Genomic DNA, 12,049 nt, shown 5'->3' with positions numbered 1-12,049 from the left:
AAACCCATTCTCCTCGCTCCCACATGCATGATTCCTACAGTACATGTACTCCCCAATGCTCTCACAACCTTTGAGAGCCTCCGCCTTGCTTCAGTACTTCAGCCTCTTTTGTTGCTCCTGACACTCCTTCATTGCCATTGAACTTTAGCCACTTAATCTTCACCACAAACTGAATAATATCTCATGTACACAACAGTGTCACTGACATCAAGCAAAAATATTGCCTATACATTAGCCCTACGGTTTCTCAACGTCTCCATTGTGTTTTTCATATTTCACAGCCATTAGTCAGTTTTTCCACAGACCCAGCAGTTGTCCCTCTGTATGAATCAGTCTTTCCACTAGAAAGGGATATCCAGTTATTTATATCCAGAGCTTTTTTTTCTAAAGGACAAAAGTTATTTATTTGGTGTGCATGGGTAAACATGAGACTGTGCGATATGAGGCTAAACCATAACTCCTTACTCTAGGCACACCTCAGGCTGGACCAGATCCATTTCCCAGGCCTGTCATTTAAAGCATTTCCTTTAGGAGAATCCTGTACAGTGTTACATCCTCTAAAACCTCTACTCTTATGGTTCATGCTGGCAGGTGCTTATTATTACCCATTCAACTTCCTCTGTAAACGCTAGCCATCAAAACCCTTGGCAGCATTTACAATGACACAAACAGACTGCCAATACAAGATACAATCGAAAGCTATTTCCTTTTGGGGAAAACACACCATCTCAAAGTATAAGGTGTAGTCTTGAAAGTGAGGACAGTTTGAGCTAATCACAGTGTTTTCCACATCTGCTTAAATAAGCACTTGGACCAGTGTTTTGTTTCTGTGGAGATGTGAAGTATGGAAAGTCCAATATATCCAGATGTTCAGTATGCTCATTCATGAGTAGACCTATAGTAGTTGTCACATTGACCTGATCGAATAAGATCACCTTGGAAGTGTTTTCATGTGAGATTACTTTCATAGGAGATTACATTGCACATCTTGTCGATGTCTGTTTTATGTGCAATCCCAAAATGTAATTAAATTAAATTCAAGACTACAGTATCAAGTGTTTTTACAATGTACTTCTTAATATAAACATGCATGACAAAAAATATGCTCAATCATTGGGTAATTGTAAGGGATTTCCTCCTCTTCTTCCGAAGAGGAGAGGCGAAAAGGATCGGAGGACCAATTTGCGGCGTGGTAAGTGTCCATGGTTCTTTTAATACGAAAATGTACACTTGAACAACTGAATACAAAAACAATAAACGTGGAATGAACGAAACCCAAAACAGTACCGTGTGGTGAAAAACACAGACACGGAAACAAACACCCACAAACACACAGTGAAACCCAGGCTACCTAAGTATGATTCTCAATCAGAGACAACTAATGACACCTGCCTCTGATTGAGAACCATACTAGGCCGAAACATAGAAATACCCAAATCATAGAAAAACAAACATAGACTGCCCACCCCAACTCACGCCCTGACCATACTAAATAATGACAAAACAAAGGAAATAAAGGTCAGAACGTGACAGTAATGCAAATAATTAGATATGGTGTAGATCTCTTTTCCTTTTGAGTTGGATAATGCATGCTAATAATGCTTTCTAAATGCAAAAGTATATTACAATGTAAAAACCATTTCTGTGTAATTCCATATGAGGTGGGTCATTTTGCACATTCCTTTTCACTTTCTCTTTCCAGAGATATATGCATATTTCCCCCCATATTTTGTTTCAAGTCTAAAGTATCTGCCTCTTATCTCTCACTGACAATCTCACATCCACAAACCTGCTAGCTCTCAGAAAAGTGCCCCAGGCAAGGTATTTTTGACAGGACAAAACAGATATGGAGTTCTGTGGAGATGACACTTTTCCATTTTTCAGACCTTGAGTCGTAAATATAAAAGTGTTAACCATCCAAAATATGGAAAATTGTTAACTAGCAGATACCTGTTCAAGGCAACCGCTAAATTATAGAAGTGTTCGCCTGTAAATCAATAACAAACTGATCTCATGTCATGATTTACATTTTTACTCCTAACTCAGATACATATACTTCAGATTGTTTGAGGGGGTATGGAAACACAATAAACAAACAAAATAAAAACACAAAATAAAACTAGAAAAGTACATGTAGAAAAATACAGGAGTTACTTTTGGTGAGTTATATTATGCAGAAGTATGCACATTTATATATTTAAAGTTGATAAACATTTCTTAAGAATTTGAAGTTAGGATGGCCTGAACATGTGAAAGTTGGTTTGGTGTCTCTTGAAAGATTCAAGAGTTACTGTACTGTTGGTGTATTATTTTATGCATATTTATTCAAATGTATATAGTTATAATTGATCAAAGTAAAAACTAATATTGAAGTTAGGATAGCATGAACATGTGGAAGTTAGTTTGGTATCTCTAGCTTGAACGGTTCAAGAGTTACTATAGGTGAGTTATGTTATGGTAATTTTGCTAATACTCTAAAAAAAATAGTTTATAAAGAGAATTTGAAGTTAGGATAGCCTGAATGTTTTAAAGTTGGTCTTGTAGCTTAATTAACCAAGGAGCAGGATCATTCTGAATAGCCACCACTTTATTCCTATGGTTCTCATTCAAGATAACCAAGGAGCAGGATCATTCTGAATAGCTACCACTTTATTCCTATGGTTCTCATTCAAGATAACCAAGGAGCAGGATCATTCTGAATAGCTACCACTTTATTCCTATGGTTCTCATTCAAACCCATATTAATTTATTACAATTTAAAATGGTTATAGTTCCAAAAGTATACATAGTATCAAATATCCTTTGGCAAGCAATCTAAGTTTGGGCAGTCTGAACATCTCAATGTTGGTTTGGTATTAATAGTTTAAACAGTGTAGAAGGAGATAGTTCTAGAATGTTTAGTTTTTTTTTTACATTAAGTCTATGGGACATTTTTTTGCAATTAAGTGCATTGGGAGCTCATTTAAATATTGTTATAGTTCAAAAAGTATAAATGCTATGATTTTTTTTCTTCTCAAGCAATCACAGTTGGGACAGTCTGGGCATTTGGAGTTGGTTTTGTATTAATTACTTAAATAATTTAAGCTCTAGATCGAACTAAAGAAATCAAATAATAATACGAGTATGTAATAAATCTAGAGTTGTGTTTTGCTTTGCAAGCACACCTAACATTTTATTAAATAAAAACACAATAAAATGGCCCAGAAATGCCTTCAGAGAGTATTTACAGCCTTCGACTTTTCCACATTTTGTTGTGTTAAAGTTTAAAATGGATCACATGTAGATTTTGTGTCACTGGCCTACACACAATACCCCATAATATCAAAGTGGAATAATGTTTTTAGAAAGTTTTACAAATGAATTAAAACATTTAAGCTGACATTTCTTGAGTCAATATTTACTGAACCCATTTGCTATGGCAAGCTTAAATAAGTTCAGGAGTAAATCTGAAATAAAAGGTCACATAATAAGTTACATGGACTCACTCTGGGTGCAATAATAATGTTTAAAATGATTTTTGAATGACTGCTTCATCCTTGTACCCCACACATAGAGTGCATTCGGAAAGTATTCAGACCCCTGGACTTTTTCCATATTTCGTTACATTAGAGCCTTATTCTAAAATTAATTAAATAGTTTTTCCCTCACTCATCAACCTACACACAATACACCATAATGACAAGGCACAGGTTTTCCTTTTTAAATGTGCCAAAAATACCACACAACAAAAAACAGAAATACCACATTTACATAAGTATTCAGACCCTTTACTCAGTACTTTGTTGAAGCACCTTTAGCAGCAATTACAGCCTCAAGTCTTTTTTGGGTAGGACGCTACAAGCATTTGCACACCTGTATTTGGTGAGTTTCTCCAATTATTTTCTGCAGATCCTCTCAAGCTCTGTCAGGTTGGATCGGGAGCGTCTCTGGCTATTTTCAGGTCTCTCCAGAGATGTTCGATTGGGTTCAAGTCCGGGCTCTGGCTGGGCCACTCAAGGACATTCAGAGATTTGTCCCCAAGCCACTCCTGCATTGTATTTGCTGTGTGCTTAGGGTCTTTGTCCTGTTGGAAGGCGAACCTTCGCCTCAGTCTGATTGGTGGAGTGCTGCAGAGATGGTTGTCCATCTGAAAGGTTCTCCCATCTCCACAGAGGAACTCTGAAGCTCTGTCAGAGTGACCATCAGGTTCTTGGTCACCTCCCTGACCAAGGCACTTCTCCCCCAATTGCTGACTTTGGCCAGGCAGCCAGCTCTAGGAAGAGTCTTGGTGGTTCCAAACTTATTCCATTTAAGAATGATGGAGGCCACTGTGTTCTTGGTGACCTTCAATGCTGCAGAATTTTTTTTGGTACCCTTCCCCTGATCTGTGTCTTGACACAATCCTGTCTCGGCGCTCTGCGGACAATTCCTTCAACCTCATGGCTTGTTTTTTTCTCTGACATGCACTGTCAACCGTGGAACCTTATATAGACAGGTGTGTTCCTTTCCAAATCATGTCCAGTCAATTGAATTTACCACAGGTGGACTCCAATCAAGTTGTAGACACATCTCAAGGATGATCAACGGAAACAGGGTGCACCTGAACTCAATTTTGAGTCTCATAGCAAAGGGTCTGAATACTTAAGTAAATTAGGTATTTCTGTTGTTTTTTTAATAAATTTGCAAACATTTAAGGAGGATCAAATTAATTTAATCAATTTTAGAATAATGCTGTAATGTAACAAAATTGGGAAAGAGTCAAGGGGTCTGAATACTTTTTGAATGCACTATGCAATTATCAGCTGCACAGTAAATTACAAATACAGATTCAACCACAAAGACGAGGGAGGTTTCCCAATGCCTCGCAAAGAAGGGTGCCTATTGGTAGATGGGTAAAACTAAACAAAGTAGATATTGGAGTTGCTTACCAAGACAAAATTTAATGTTCCCGTGTGGCCCAGTTATAGTTTTTTTTCCTTCTTTATTTCACCTTTATTTAACCAGGTAGGCTAGTTAAGAACAAGTTCTCATCTACAACTGCGACCTGGCCAAGATAAGGCAAAGCAGTGCGACACAAACAACAACACAGAGTTACACATGGAATAAACTAACATACAGTCAATAATACAATAGAGAAAGTCTATATACAGTGTGTGCACATGAGGTAAGATAAGGGGGATGAGGCAATAAATAGGCTATAGTGGCGAAATAATTACAGTATGGCAAATTAAACACTGGGGTGATAGATGTGCAGAAGATGAGTGTGCAAGTAGTGGTACTGGGGTGCAAAGGAGCAAAATAAATAAATAACAGTATGGGGATGAGGTAGTTCGATGGGCTATTTACAGATGGGCTATGTATAGGTGCAGTGATCTGTGAGCTGCTCTGACAGCTGGTGCTTAAAGTTAGCGAGGGAGATATGAGTCTCCAGCTTCAGTGATTTTTGCAGTTCGTTCCAGTCATTGGCAGCAGAGAACGGGTAAGGAAAGGCGGCCAAAGGAGGAATTGGCTTTGGAGGTGACCAGTGAAATATACCTGCTGAAGCGTGTGCTGCGGGTGGGTGCTGCTATGGTGACCAGTGAGCTGAGATAAGGTTGGGCTTTACCTAGCAACGACTTATAGATGACCTGGAGCCAGTGTGTTTGGCGACGGATATGAAGCGAGGACCAGCCAACAAGAGCATACAGGTCACAGTGGTGGGTAGTATATGGTGACACAATGGATGGCATTGTGATAGACTGCATCCAATTTGCTGAGTAGAGTGTTAGAGGCTATTTTGTAAGTGACATCGCCGAAGTCAAGGATCGGTAGGACAGTCAGTTTTACTAAGGTATGCTTGGCAGCATGAGTGAAGGATGCTTTGTTGCGAAATAGGAAGCCAATTCTAGATTTAATTCTGGAGATGCTTAATGTGAGTCTGGAAGGAAAGTTTACAGTCTAACCAGACACCTAGGTATTTGTAGTTGTCCACATATTCTAAGTCAGAACCGTCCGAGTAGTGATGCTGGATGGGAGTGTATGTGTGGGCAGCGATCGATTGAAGAGCATGCATTTAGTTTTGTTTGCATTTAAGAGTATTAAATCTCATCTGGAGGTTAGTTAACACAGTGTCCAAAGAAGGGCCAGAAGTATACAGAATGGTGTCGTATGCGTAGCAGTGGATCAGAGAATCACTATCAGCAAGAGCGACATCATTGATGTATACAGAGAAAATAGTCGGCCCGAGGTTTGAACCCTGTGGCACCCCCATAGAGACTGCCAGAGGTCCAGACAACAGGCCCTCCGATTTGACACACTGAACTCTGTCAGAGAAGTAGTTGGTGAACCAGGCGAGGCAATCATTTGAGAAACCAAGGCTATTGAGTCTGCCGATAAGAATGTGGTGATTGACATTGCCGAATGCCTTGGCCAGGTTGATGAATACAGCTGCACAGTATTGTCTCTTATCGATGGTGGTTATGATATCGTTTAGGACCTTGAGCGTGGCTGAGGTACACCCATGACCAGCTCGGAAACCAGATTGCATAGCGGAGAAGGTACGGTGGGATTCGAAATGGTTGGTGATTTGTTTGTTAACTTGGCTTTCGAAGACCTTAGAAAGGCAGGTTAGGATAGATATAGGTCTGTAGCAGTTTGGGTCTAGAGTGTCTCCCCCCTTTGAAGAGGGGGATGACCGCGGCAGCTTTCCAATCTCTGGTGATCTCAGACGATACGAAAGAGAGGTTGAAAAGGCTAGTAATAGGGGTTGCAACAATTTCGGCGGATAATTTTGGGAAGAGAGGGTCCAGATTGTCTAGCCCGGCTGATTTGTAGGGGTCCAGATTTTGCAGCTCTTTCAGGACATCAGCTATCTGGATTTGGGTGAAGGAGAAATGAGGGAGGCTTGGGCAAGTTGCTGTGAGGGGTGCAGGGCTGTTAACCGGGGTAGGGGTAGCCAGGTGGAAAGCCAGCCATAGAAAAATGCTTATTCAAATTCTCAATTATCGTGGATTTATTGGTGGTGACAGTGTTTCCTAGCCTCAGTGCAGTGGGCAGCTGGGATGAGGTGCTCTTATTCTCCAAGGACTTTACAGTGTCCCAGAACTTTTTGGAGTTAGTGCTACAGGATGCAAATGTCTGTTTTGACTTAAGTCATCTTGAAAATCTATGGCAAGACTTGAAAATGGCTGTCTAACAATGATCAACAACCAACTTGACAGAGTGTGAAGAATTTTTAAAATAATAATGTTCAAATATTGTACAACCAAGAAGTGCAAAGCTCTTAGAGACTTACCCAGAAAGACTCAAAGCTGTATTCGCTGCCAAAGGGGGTTTGAATGTTTATGTAAATAAGATACAGTGTTTTTGGATATCCTTTTCAATAAATTAGCAAACATATCTAAATCCATGTTTTCACTTTGTCACTATGGGATATTGTGTCTAGATGGGTGAGAAAAAACATCAATTTAATCCATTTTGAATTCAGACTGTACATATCCTTTAAACTTTTAGCACTGTTTTTAGTAAATGTTTTCATGGCTATTTCCAATAGTTTACATGTAAACACTCTAAAAAGTTATGCAGGTGTTCCCTGAAGTCTACTGATTGCAATGATATATAATATGATATTGTGTTTTGTTTAAATTTGAAGTAAAATTACAGGAAACCTGCTCTAGCTGTACCTGTCACTTTAGGTAAAATCTCATAGGAATGTATTATGTCCAGCAGAGAAACAGGTAACCCATTTTAACTAAATAGTTTTATGATGAGACCTTTCAGCCTTTACACAAAGTAAGTAAAAGTCTAACAAAGATGTCTAGCTATATTGCCATTGCAGATTGAACCTTATTCTCAGTAGTGTAGTACTATGCGCCTTAACCTGTTGAATAATATAATTTTAAATGCATAAAACGCATCATCCAAATGCAGTATCTGCCATTGGCTACACACACTGACTTGAATAAATGTTTGGACAGTTAATACCCCCAAACGCCAAATTAGGCAAACCTAATTTCAAAATAGGCCATCATCACTGCTAATCGTGAATGATAGGCCTAATTCTTCTCATTTTACGGGTGAAACATCCAAGCTGCCAACTATGCCAACCATAACCATTTGATCTCACGCAGTTTCATGACAATATGCATTTAGATCTTCTTGAGTGATATGAGTAAATACTCTTTGATCGGATTTCAGAGCAGGTGACATTAACAAGCTATAGCTTAGCCAACCTGTATTGCTTCCATCAAAGCACATTTATCCTATGTCGCGTGCTGTTTAGTTTTGGCCACACTATGAGAAAAAACGTGAACATTCAGCACAATCATCCTTAAGTCTAATAACAAATGATGTGTTGTTTTTGGTCTTACAGTTACGTTATGGTATGTTACGCTATACAGTGCATTCGGAAAGTATTCAGACCCCTTCCCTTTTTCCACATTTTGTTACGTTATAGCCTTATTCTAAAATGGATATAAAAAAATCCTCATCAATACCTCATAATGAAAAAGTTAAAACAGGTTTTTGGAAATCTTTGCAAATGCGTTCAAAATTGCAAACAGAAATACCTTATTTAGATAAGTACTCAGACCCTTTGCTATGAGACTCGAAAATGAGCTCAGGTGCATCCTGACAGAAGCCACTCCTCCGTAAAATGCATATGACAGCCCTCTGATGAAACCAAGATTGAGTTCTTTGGCCTGAATGCCAACCATCACGTCTGGAGGAAACCTGGCAAACCCAAAGCATGGTGGTGGCAACATCATGCTCTGGGGATGTTTTTCAGCGGCAGGGACTGGAAGACTAGTTAGGATCGAGGGAAAGATGAACGAAGCAAAGTACAGAGAGATCCTTGATGAAAACCTGCTCCAGAGTGCTCAGCACCTTTAGACTGGGGTGAAGGTTCACCTTCCAACAGAATAATGACCCTAAGCACACAGCCAAGACAACGAATGAGTGGCTTGTGGACACGTCTCTGAATGTCCTTGAGTGGCCCAGCCAGAGCCCGGACATGAACACAATCAAACATGTCTGGAGAGACCTGAAAATAGCTGTGTTGCGACGCTGCCAATCCAACCTGACAGAGCTTGAGACGATCTGCAGAGAAGAATGGGAGAAACTCCCCAAATACAGGTGTGCCAAGCTTATAGCCTCCTACCCAAGAAGACTTGAGGCTTTAATCGCTACCAAAGTTGCTTCAACAAAGTACTGAGTAAAGGGTCTGAATACTTATGTAAATGTGGTATTTAGTTTTTTTATTTGTAATACATTTACAACATTTTCTAAAAACCTGTTTTTTCATTGTCAATTGTGGCATATTGTGTGTATATTGATAAGGGGAAAAACGATTGAATCAATTTTAGAATAAGGCTGTAACATAACAAAATGTGGAAATAGTCAAGGGGTCTGAATACTTTCCGAATGCACCGAATGCATTACAAAAGTAAGTGGACAGCTCTTCAAATTAGTGGATTTGGCTAGTTCAGCAACAGTGGTTGCTGACAGGTGCATAAAATCGAGCACACAGCATGCAAACACCATAGAAAAACATTGTCAGTAGAATGACCTTACTAAAGAGCTCAGTGACTTTCAATGTGGCACCGTCATAGGATGCCTCCTTTCCAACAAGTCAGTTTGTCAAATTTCTGCCCTGCTAGAGCTCCCCTGGTCAACTGTAAGTGCTGTTACTGTGAAGTGGAGACTTCTAGGATTAACAAAGGCTCAGCCTGCGAAGTGATAGGCCTAACAAGCTCACAGAACGGGTCCGCCGAGTGCTGAAGCGTGTAGCGCGTAAAATCGTCTGACCTCAGTTGTAACACTCACTCCGAGTTCCAAACTGCCCGCAGAATCAACTTCAGCACAATAACTATTCGTTGGGAGCTTCATGAAACGGGTTTCCATGGCCGAACAGCAGCACACAAGCCTAAGATCACCAAAGCTCGCCACCATTGGGCTCTGGAGCAGTGGAAATGCATTCTCTGGAGTGATGAATCACGCATCACCATCAGGCAGTCCGACGGACGAATCTGGGTTTGGCAGATGCCATGAGAACGCTACCTACCCAAATGCATAGTGCCAACTGTAAAGTTTGGTGGAGGAAGAATAATGGTCTGGGGCTGTTTTTCATGGTTCGGGCTAGGCCTCTTAGTTCCAGTGAAGGGAAATCTTAACGCTACAGCATAAAATTACATTCTAGACAATTCTTTGCTTCCAACTTTGTGGCAACAGTTTGGGGAAGCCACCCCCCCTTCAGAACAGCCTCAATTTGTTGGGTCATGGACTCTACAAGGTTTCGAAAGCGTTCCACAGGGTTGCTGGCCCACGTTGACTCCAATGCTTCCCACAGTTGTGTCAAGTTGGCTAGATGTCCTTTGGGTGGTGGACCATTCTTGACACTTGGGAAACTGTTGAGTGTGAAAAACCTAGCAGCGTTGCAGTTGTTGACACAAACCTGTATGCCTGGAAACTACTTCCTTTAACTATTTTATAGAAAAGTGGTTAAAAAGTGTTCAAAAATCTACCAAAATGACTGATTCTTGAACATATTTTCTTCCGCACTTTCAGGATTTTACATTTAAACACTTAAAACTGTCAAATTGGTGTTCCCTAAAGTCCATTAACTACAATGGTATAAAATATAATATTCTGTATTTTGTCAATTTCAAGAAATGTGATTAGTACAGCATTTTGGGCCGTATTTTCATTATTATTTTTCAAAATATACATGATCCAATTGATAGCATTTCCACATTACCTTGTCATTTTTAAGTCATCATTAGGCTTAATATGCCACTTACTAATAAAGTTATAGCCAAATTCAAATTACTGAACAGTAATTTAGGAGACATTTCCACCACATTTCTGCATAAAGTTTAAAGGACACAAACATAAGCCATACATGGGTCCATTTCCACACCACCGTAAGCATGTTAAGCCACCATTGGCTTAATGTACCAATTACTTATGGAGATATGGCCATGTGAATCTTGTCGAATTAGAACCAATGTAGCTGGTTGGCTGTAATTTTGGAAAACTTAATGTTTTCCACGTTTACATGGTACAAGGTAGACGGCAAACCGGATGTCATTGTTTTCAATGAGAGCACAATGTTAAATGCCCTTGAGGCTGGCGGTGAATGCCGTCAGTTACCACGGTGGATGGGTCTTTCCACCAAAGTACAAATATTTAAACTTTTGACGTCTGCCATAGCATTGTTTTCAACCGGATGTTAATTTGCACTGTTTGTTTACTGAAATCACCATAACAATGTTTACTGTGGTCACAGACAGAACATTGAGATTTAGTTATGAAAATCTTTGCTTTCGTGTTGGTTTGCTTTTGCAGTCACCATCTGTCTTGCTTTCTTGTCCTGTTATGCCAACTGTTATGACAGTTTTTGCGTCCTTCGTCTCAACGCAGCATAAGGGATAAATAATGGGAGTTTCTTTTTCCAAAGTAATGTCCAGAACAAATGTGGTTATCCTGCTTATAGGACAGTTGCCAAGTGAAACCATATGAAAGCCCACATTTACCAGTAGGAAAAAATAAATAAATTGATATTATAATTTTTATAAGCAAATTCATACTTTCTCATGTTTTGGTTGAGACCCGACCCAGACGTTCGTTCTATATGTTCCATTGCTATGCTCGGTGGCAACAGTCTTATCCCTTGCTTGCTGTTATCTCGCCAGCTAGCCAAGGCTAACAGTCTCGACCTCTGCAGACAGAATAACAGCAAAGTAGCTGTTTTCTATTGACATTTATTTGGATACATCCATAACAATAAGCTGATAATGCTGGCATCGGTAGAAACATTTGCCTTCTCGTCAGGACACTCGTCAACACTGACTGTTAATTATGCAGAGATGGCAATGCATATCAAACACTAGGCTAGAAGCTAGCTAAATAGCTTGTTGCTAGCAAACCTCCCAATATGACAACCGAATTCCAAAATATCAGTTGCTGAAAACAGCTGGTCAAACTAGAAACATGTGGGAGGATTTGATAGCTTTTGCATTGGAGGGGACCAGAGAAATTCAGTTTGTGTAGTTTTGGTTTAGCTTTATGTAACTTTGTAGCACTTACGGAATGC

The sequence above is a fragment of the Oncorhynchus tshawytscha genome, linkage group LG22 (assembly GCF_018296145.1).
Source record: "Oncorhynchus tshawytscha isolate Ot180627B linkage group LG22, Otsh_v2.0, whole genome shotgun sequence".
In the NCBI taxonomy this organism is placed as follows: domain Eukaryota; kingdom Metazoa; phylum Chordata; class Actinopteri; order Salmoniformes; family Salmonidae; genus Oncorhynchus; species Oncorhynchus tshawytscha.
The sequence above is the reverse complement of the archived record's forward strand: the minus strand, read 5'-3'. Positions refer to the sequence as shown.